General features: G+C 40.9%; 1 protein-coding gene and 1 pseudogene across 1 annotated transcript in view; both read left to right on the top strand.

Moving 5' to 3' along the window:
- LOC102819257 overlaps nt 1–4,762 on the top strand; it is a 35,098-nt pseudogene extending 30,336 nt beyond the window's left edge.
- Nucleotides 1–7,826, top strand: part of PALLD (palladin, cytoskeletal associated protein) — a 646,823-nt gene that overhangs the window by 222,622 nt on the left and 416,375 nt on the right. The gene's annotated exons all lie outside the window — the stretch shown is intronic.

Raw genomic sequence — 7,826 nt, 5'->3', positions numbered from 1 at the left:
TCATATTTTGGTTCTCGTGGACTTGTTTTCATTTTCTTCAGTTTCTGTTTGAATTTAATTGATGGTCTGTTCCACAGTCTGCCTCTGGCCTTGTTTTCACTGATGATATGGAGCTTGATAATATGAACCGCCGTCTTAGTAAACTGTCATATGGAGAAGTTTGTAAAGTTACTGCGTAGTAAAATATTGGAAATAACTGAATGGATCCTAATTAAATAGTGATACTTTCATATAAGAGAATTCTATGCAATATTAAACATGAGCATACCTTCTATCATGGCAATGTTACAGAGTAGAAAACTAATTTCATAAGGTTTTTTTGGCTGTTGGAAACAGATCAGCAGGTCTCTTTGTTCTACAGCATTGCTGGGTAGGCTTGAATCATCAACATTTAGGTTAGCAATCAAGCACAAATTTTTCAGGATCCTCACCAGTCAGTATCAATTTGAAGTCAATTAAGTCAACAAATAATAATAACAAAGTCCTGGTGTGGCTCTGTGGGTTAATGTGCCAGACTGTAAAGCCGTTTGAACTGCAAGGTCGGTGGTTCAAGCTCACCAGCTGCTCTTAGGAAACCCCATACAAGGTTGCTATGGGTCATAATCGACTCGATCATTGGCAATAACAACAACAACAACAATAACAGCAGAGTCCCGGTGTGGAACTATAGGATAAGTAATAGATCAAAAGGTTGGTTTGCACTGCAAGGTTAGCAGTTCAAACTCATCAGACGCTCCTCAGAAACCCTATACATGGTTGCTCTAAGTCAAACTGACTTGATGGCACTTAACAACAACAACAATAACAATGGAGTCCTGGTGTGGCACTGTAGGATAAGCACTGGACTTCTAACTAAAACTCGCACTTAACAACAACAATAAAAACAGCAATGTATTGCGTATGTAAGTTGTATGATGTCAGTCCTCTTCTCAAGACCCTCTAATTCTGTCCATTTCTCTAAGAGCAAAAGCCAAAATCCTTATACTGACCTAGCAGTCCTGTATGTTCTGCCCTTTTGCTCCTATGCCTGCATATTATACTCAGCTTCACTTGTTGTACTCCAGCCACATTGGTCTTCTTTGTTGTTGCTCTAATTTGCTAGCCATTTCCCACCTCAGAACTTTTTACACTAGCTTTTCCTTCTTCCTGGACTACCTTTCCCCCAAATCCTCCCAAGGCTCATTCCCTTACCTCTGACAGGTGTTGGTTCACACATCACTCTCTTAATAAAGTCTTCCAGACAATTCCATTTAAAATCCTATTCCCCTCCACCTAACATACCTTGCTCTATTTTTCAACTATTCTTACTATGTTTTAACACAAATAGATAACTTACTTACTTGTCACATTTTCTGCCCTCCCAGAGATATAAATGCACACAATCAAGGTTTGGGTCAATTTTGTTCACTACTCTATCCCCTTTTTGATACTGCTGGTATTGGCAACAGTATGTTTGCAAATGAATAAGTAATTAAGAATATGTATGATATAGAAAATCCACATAAAGTATATTAAATGAGGGAGCAAGATTGTTATTGTTGTTTTTAAGTGCCGTCGAGTCCATTCCAACTCATAGCCACTCTGTATAGGGTTTCCAAGAAGCAGCTGGTGAATTTGAACGACCAACCTTGCAGTTCAAACTGACCTTGTGGTCTAGTACATTATCCCGCAGCCCCACACCAGGACTCAGGGAGCAAGATAAACCCCTTTACTATATTTTACATATAGTATTTTTGAAAATAAAGAAGAATAAGAATTTATATTTGCAGGTATGAGTATAAAGAAACCTATAAGTCCATAGAGAAAATTAATAGCAGTAGTTTCCTGGGGACTAATGTACGAACTGGACATGTCGAGGACAATGGTGAGAAGGAGACTAGCCCTATGCCTTCTACATTTGAAAGTCACAGCCTGGAAACCCCTAGGGAATACAGTTCTCTTCTGCATACATGGGTGGCTAGGAGTAGCAATCAACTTGATGGCAACCAACAACAATTACCTACTCAAAAAAATTAAATTAGAAATAAAGGACAGAGGGAGAAAGGGACAGAAAAAGAAAAGGAGAAGGAGAGGAAAGAGGAAGGGAGGGGAGGGGAGTGAAAAGGAAAGGACGAAGGAAGGGAGGGAGTGAGGAAGTGATGGAGGGAGGAGAGAGAGAGAAAGAAAAGAGAAAAGGCAAGTAAGCAGATGTCTTGAGGCACAGGCTCCATGTTCCAGTAGTTCTGAGTAGGGTGACTCTCTAACCCCTGTCTCCCACCCCAGCCCTCCTGGGTGACTCTGAGGCAGATGCTATGTAGACCACACATTGAGAAACGCTGTCATCACTCCTTATCCTGACCCACAAATCTCTACAAAAGTTCAGGATTGGGCTAGTTCTTTGCAGCACAAGCAAATGGGCAGATAAGAGAAACAAAAGGCAATGTTTCCAATAACATTTAGCATAGCAAATACTAGCTGCATGCCAAAAGGTAACTTCCTGGAGTATATGACACAGAGGAACAGCAAAAACCTCAGTTTCATCCACATGTGCAGACAGGACAACAGAAAGGGATAATATCATCTGAGACATTTACACTTGTTATGTATTTCAACTAAGTGTCAAAATACTAAAATGTTGACAATTTTATCAAAGATGGTTAAAGGTGCTGCTCATATTTCTCTTTTCGTGGTGACCATACATTTTTTTTTTTTTTTTGCTGCTGCGTTTGGCTGCATATTATAGTCAATGAGAATCCTCAGCTAATTTACAGAGGAAGATCATGATGACAACTCCTGAGAAAGTTGGTTAGAACTTGAAATGTATCTTAGTGAGGACACCCTACTTTACTGTGATGATTTTCACATGAACAAAATCCTCTGGTAGCGTAGTGGTTACGAATCGGGCTGCGAACCTTAAGGTCAGCGGTTAGAAACTACCAGCCGCTCCGCGGGGGAAAGATGAGGCTTTCTACTCCCGTAAAGATTTACACCCTCGGAAACTCTGTACAGGGTCGCTATGGGTCGGAACCGATTCAACGGCACTTAACAACAACAACAACAATTGTTATTCAATGACTAGAAAAATTCTACAACTGAAAGGTAGGACAAAATAGAAAGACCCAATGACACACAGGAGTCCTGGTGTGGCGATGTAGGATATACACTGGACCCCTAGTGTAGTGGAGTCCTGGTGTGGCGCTGCGGGTTAATGTGCCAGACTGCAAAGCCGTTTCAACTGCAAGGTCTGCAGTTCAGGCTCACCAGCTGCTCCTTGGGAAACCTATACAGGGTTGCTATGGGTTGGAACCGACCCGATAGCACTTAACAACAACAACAACAACTAATGTAGTGGTTACAACCTCGGAAACCCTGTGCAGGGTCACTATGAATCAGAACTGAAGCCACGGTACTTAACAACAACAACAACTAACAGAAGGTTGGCAGTTCAATTCTACCAGCCAAATCCAGACTATTTCCAGTTTGAAAACCAACTTTGGTCTTCATTAACTTAAGTTGATTCCCAAAAGAAGGGAGAAAAAGTCAGCATTTTATGACCCATCACTTCCTCAGGAAAATAAAGGGGAACAAAAGATAAACACTAGTCTTAACATCTTATTTTCATTTAAAAGAAAAAGAAGAAAAAAAAAACAAAAAACACTGCTCTCCCCCTCCCCCCCCCATTATCTCTATTCTGGACCCTTCTAAATGATTACTAGAACATATTCTCTGAAACGGTTTTTTCAAGAATCTGTCATGCCTTTGACATTTTATATGATGCATTAAAATGAATAGCTTCATGGATCCCTTATGAGTTTCATCTTTAAATGTCCAAAACGCAATCCTAGGTTTCTGTTTCTCAGATTGGCTGGCCAATGACAAGTAGTTCAATGAATTCAGTGTGTGAAACACTGGAAGTGGTGAAATAACATCTTAAAATGTTTAAAAATTAAGCACTGTCTGCCAATTGGTTATAGGTACATCTTTATTTAATAGTTGGTTGTGTTTCTTCTATTGTTTCTACACAATATCTGTCTGAGCATAACTGAGTCATTATGACATAATGCTACAAAGAAAGACTGTAGGACAACCAGACAGAGCACATGTTCATCTCTCAATGAGTCTCAACCTTGGGTCTGTTCCCTAGGTGCAAAGGTTGATTAATGGCAGACTTGTTGAACATAAAAAAGAACAAAGACCAGATTTATTCTTGGCATTCTTTCTCCTAGGGGCTTCATATGTAATGTGGTAATTAATTTATAGCTTTGCAGTAAGACAGCATCAGAAGAACAATCTAATTTCATGGGAAGTAATACAGATGGAAAGTCTGATTGAAAGGTACCCTCTGCGTGGGAGTCAAGATGGAAACTGATTTCTTTCATAACTGAAAGAAATTCACTACTAGTTACCACCTGGCTTCCCCCCAAGGTGTCTTGAGAGGCATAGCATTTACTCCATGAACAGAGGTCCTTAGAAAATGCATCAAACCGCAGTGGAACAAGCGAGTGTCTTTTGAACTCCTGGGTGGAATTTGCTTGTTACCTTCTCCGTGGGTGACTGCAATCCCTGGCCAGAGCAAAAAAAAAAAGTCTTCCAAGGGCACTGAGTGAGGGGAGGCAGACAGTCCTCGGTATCCTCTCTGTGTTATTTCTGGACATTAGCAGCATTCCGCCCCAGGACACACCCTCTCCCCCTCCCCAGCAGCCCCGGCTCTCTGACACACTCGGCTCACACACAGCCCCTCTGCGAGCGAGACGCGGCGCAGCTTGGCCGCCGAGAAGCTTAGCGCGCCGCTGCCTCGCTTCCAGGAGGTTTCACCGGAGCCCCGCAGTATCCCAGAACGTCTTCACCGCAGATTACAAGGGTCCGGGCTTTTGGCAACTCAGCTGCCCGTTCGTTTTGCTCCGTTGTATTCTGCAAACTAGACTGAATTCAGAGGCTTAAAGTTGCAAGTGGGAATGGCTGAAAACTGAAAGATCCCGGAGAGAAGCACCTTTGGGGTAGAGTGTTTCCAGCTCCACTGGTAAGTGTCAGCATTAAAGGGGTGCAGGAAACAACGCGTTGCAGCGTTTCCCGGCGGTGGCATGCAGATACTCTATGTGAAATGTCCTGCTTGAGTATTTACTTGTAGTAGGTCCAGAATGGAGTCCTAGTGTGGCGCTATAGGATAAACACTGGACTGCTAAGCGTAAGGTTGACGGTTCAAACCCACCAGCCACTCCTTGGAAACCCTATACAGGGTTACTATGAGTGGAAACCGACGAGTCGGTGCTAAACAACAAGAAGAAGGTCAGAATACAGACTTCTTCCATGGTTCTCCTAATCTCCTCGGACCCCAAGGGGGCGGGGTGGTAGTGAGTCGTGCTCAGCAGGAGTTTTCTGTAGTAAGAGTTTAAGTGGGGGGGAAGGGAGAAAGGCATAAAATGGAATCTTTTTGCATTTTTTTAAAATGGTGTATTTAGAAAAATTAGCTTGTCTTTCATGTGTTTATATGCTTAGAGAAGTTTGTGCTGCGTGTGTCTGTATTCTTTCCCATTTCTTTGTAATCTACTCCATCCGTGGTTGAAGTAGAGGAAAGTTTCACAAAGCAATCAATTTCTGACAGAGTATAAACTGCTCAGTTGTTGAATGAACTCTAGCTGGAAACACTTTGTCTAACGGAAGGTTTGAATGATTTTTCCTAATGAGAAATTTGGGCATTTTCACACCTATTGCTCTTAGGTTGTAAATTGTTTGTTTGTTTTCTCGCATTTCATTTTATTGCAGTCTTTTGTCTAACAAAATCGAATGCTACATTCTTGGTTCTCTTTTTCTCCTGGAAGCCCTTTGGACGAGGTCCCTGTTGTTAGCATTCACTTGGCTGTGGTTCTCAGAGAACAAGTGGCAGGCAGAATACAATAGGAAAAAATGCATTACTGATGACTCCTCGTGTACCTTGGAAAGACTAAACCGAAAAACTGACTTTCCTCATTGGTTTTAATGAAAAGCATTGCTGTCACTGTTTTACAAATATTCATTTTGGGTCACTTCTTAAAGTTAGCTAATCCTCAAGTAGCCAGTATGATGTTCAAATAACTATTTCCCCCAATTTACCTGTGCTACAAAATAAAGGCCCTGGCATCTGAGTTTTCCAAGGATGCTGAAGTCACCTCTCATTTCAAGGAAGTCGAGGCTCTTGAAGGAGAGGGGTGATGTGGGGCAAGGGCCAGGGAGAAAGACCACCTGAGAAGAGGGTGGTTTTCCAAGGACCATCTTGTTTTCAACTTTCTGATGATTAAGAAAATCATCAGGATACTGGAACGTTGTTTAACATACTAGTAGTTTAACATGAATTCCTGTCCACATGATGAAAATAACTTTCAATAGCCCTTCTACACTTCCAAGTAGAGCTCAATGGAATGCTTGTTTATTTCTGTTGCTGATAAATCCATGGGCAATCACTGCTGAACCCAGGAATTTTCTAAAGCAAGTCCTAACTTATAATTGCCCACATAATGGCAAACAGGTTATTTTGAGTAACCCAAGAGTCTTGCATTTTCTCCTGACATTGTTTTAGAGGTTACATGACGATATTAAGAGCATGCATTTGAGCTCCTCCCCTCCCCCCCTTCCCTCAACTGAAATGGAAAGTTATCCTTGAGTATCTGATGAAGAAGATTATTACCATATAAGTTACTAGGCTGTAAAATAACTTCTTTCTGAAAAGATTATATAATTAGTAGACAGTAGAGTCCATAGCTGCTATGTACTTTCTCATCGTTCCTTCGGCAAGATACTTACTTTGATCACTACTACATTTTCTTTTGTTGTTATTGGTTAGTTGGTTGGTTGATTATGAGAATTGGATGGTTTTTTTTCTTTTTCTTATTACTATTGAAAATCTCCCTTCAGTTGAAATCACAAACTAGAATTAGCAGCAATAATCACTCTCTAGGACTAAAATTAGAAAAGTACACAGGACTTTTTAGGCATATCCTTCTTGTCTCATAGAAGGTTCTGCCGTGTCTGCTTTCAAACTCCCACGTTAGCAATTAATGTAAGATGATGCTTAAGAATTCTTTAAAATAGTGTTTATTTTTGGACATCTTTTCCCCTCAAGCTTTAATCATACTTTACCTATTCATGTTGAACTTTGTTTCTCTGAGGTGCCTAAAGGGACATTCAGTTCATTTACCATCTCTTCAAAGTCTGTATACTTAACTCCTTGATTAGTTACTTTAAAAAATATATTAATTTAAACAAAACCTCCAATGGCACTTGCAAAATACAAGGCTGACTCCTGTGATGTGATGGCAGATGGCAGTCGCACAAGCTTTGTTTATGCCCAGAACAAGCTCAGTGTCTGTTAAATTAATCATGAATTGAATAATTTATTTCTCACACCTTGGACTGCACTTTATCTCCAGCTACAAATTTAAAGATAGGTTACTGATGAGGTCTAGATCACTTGGAAATTCTTTCAAAACCTAACAAATAATTTTACAGCTAGGTCAAATCTACTCATAACACACATGATGAAATGCAATGGCATCCACTTTGAGCTCTCCTGCCATTTTCCATTTAGAAAACTGGCTTCAATGACCTTCCCATTCGTTGGTCATTGCTCCAAAGATGGTGGGACTGATGGATACAATGGGTTTCTGTAAATGCAATTAAATGTGTCTCTGCCAGCTGCCTGTGGTATTTGTGAATGTTTTCGTAAGAAAAGCTGTTCTTCGGCTTTATCTGCCCACTGTGGTTTGTGGCATGTTGTGCTATTCTGCAGCCCTTGCAGTTTTTTCCTGAATGATTGAGTTATGATGTCATGTGCTATCTCAGCGAGGAACCTTTCAGGACTTTGCTGGGGTCTG

This window comes from Chrysochloris asiatica, unplaced genomic scaffold, assembly GCF_000296735.1.
Source record: "Chrysochloris asiatica unplaced genomic scaffold, ChrAsi1.0 scaffold00066, whole genome shotgun sequence".
Classification (NCBI taxonomy): domain Eukaryota; kingdom Metazoa; phylum Chordata; class Mammalia; order Afrosoricida; family Chrysochloridae; genus Chrysochloris; species Chrysochloris asiatica.
The sequence above is the reverse complement of the archived record's forward strand: the minus strand, read 5'-3'. Positions and strand labels throughout refer to the sequence as shown.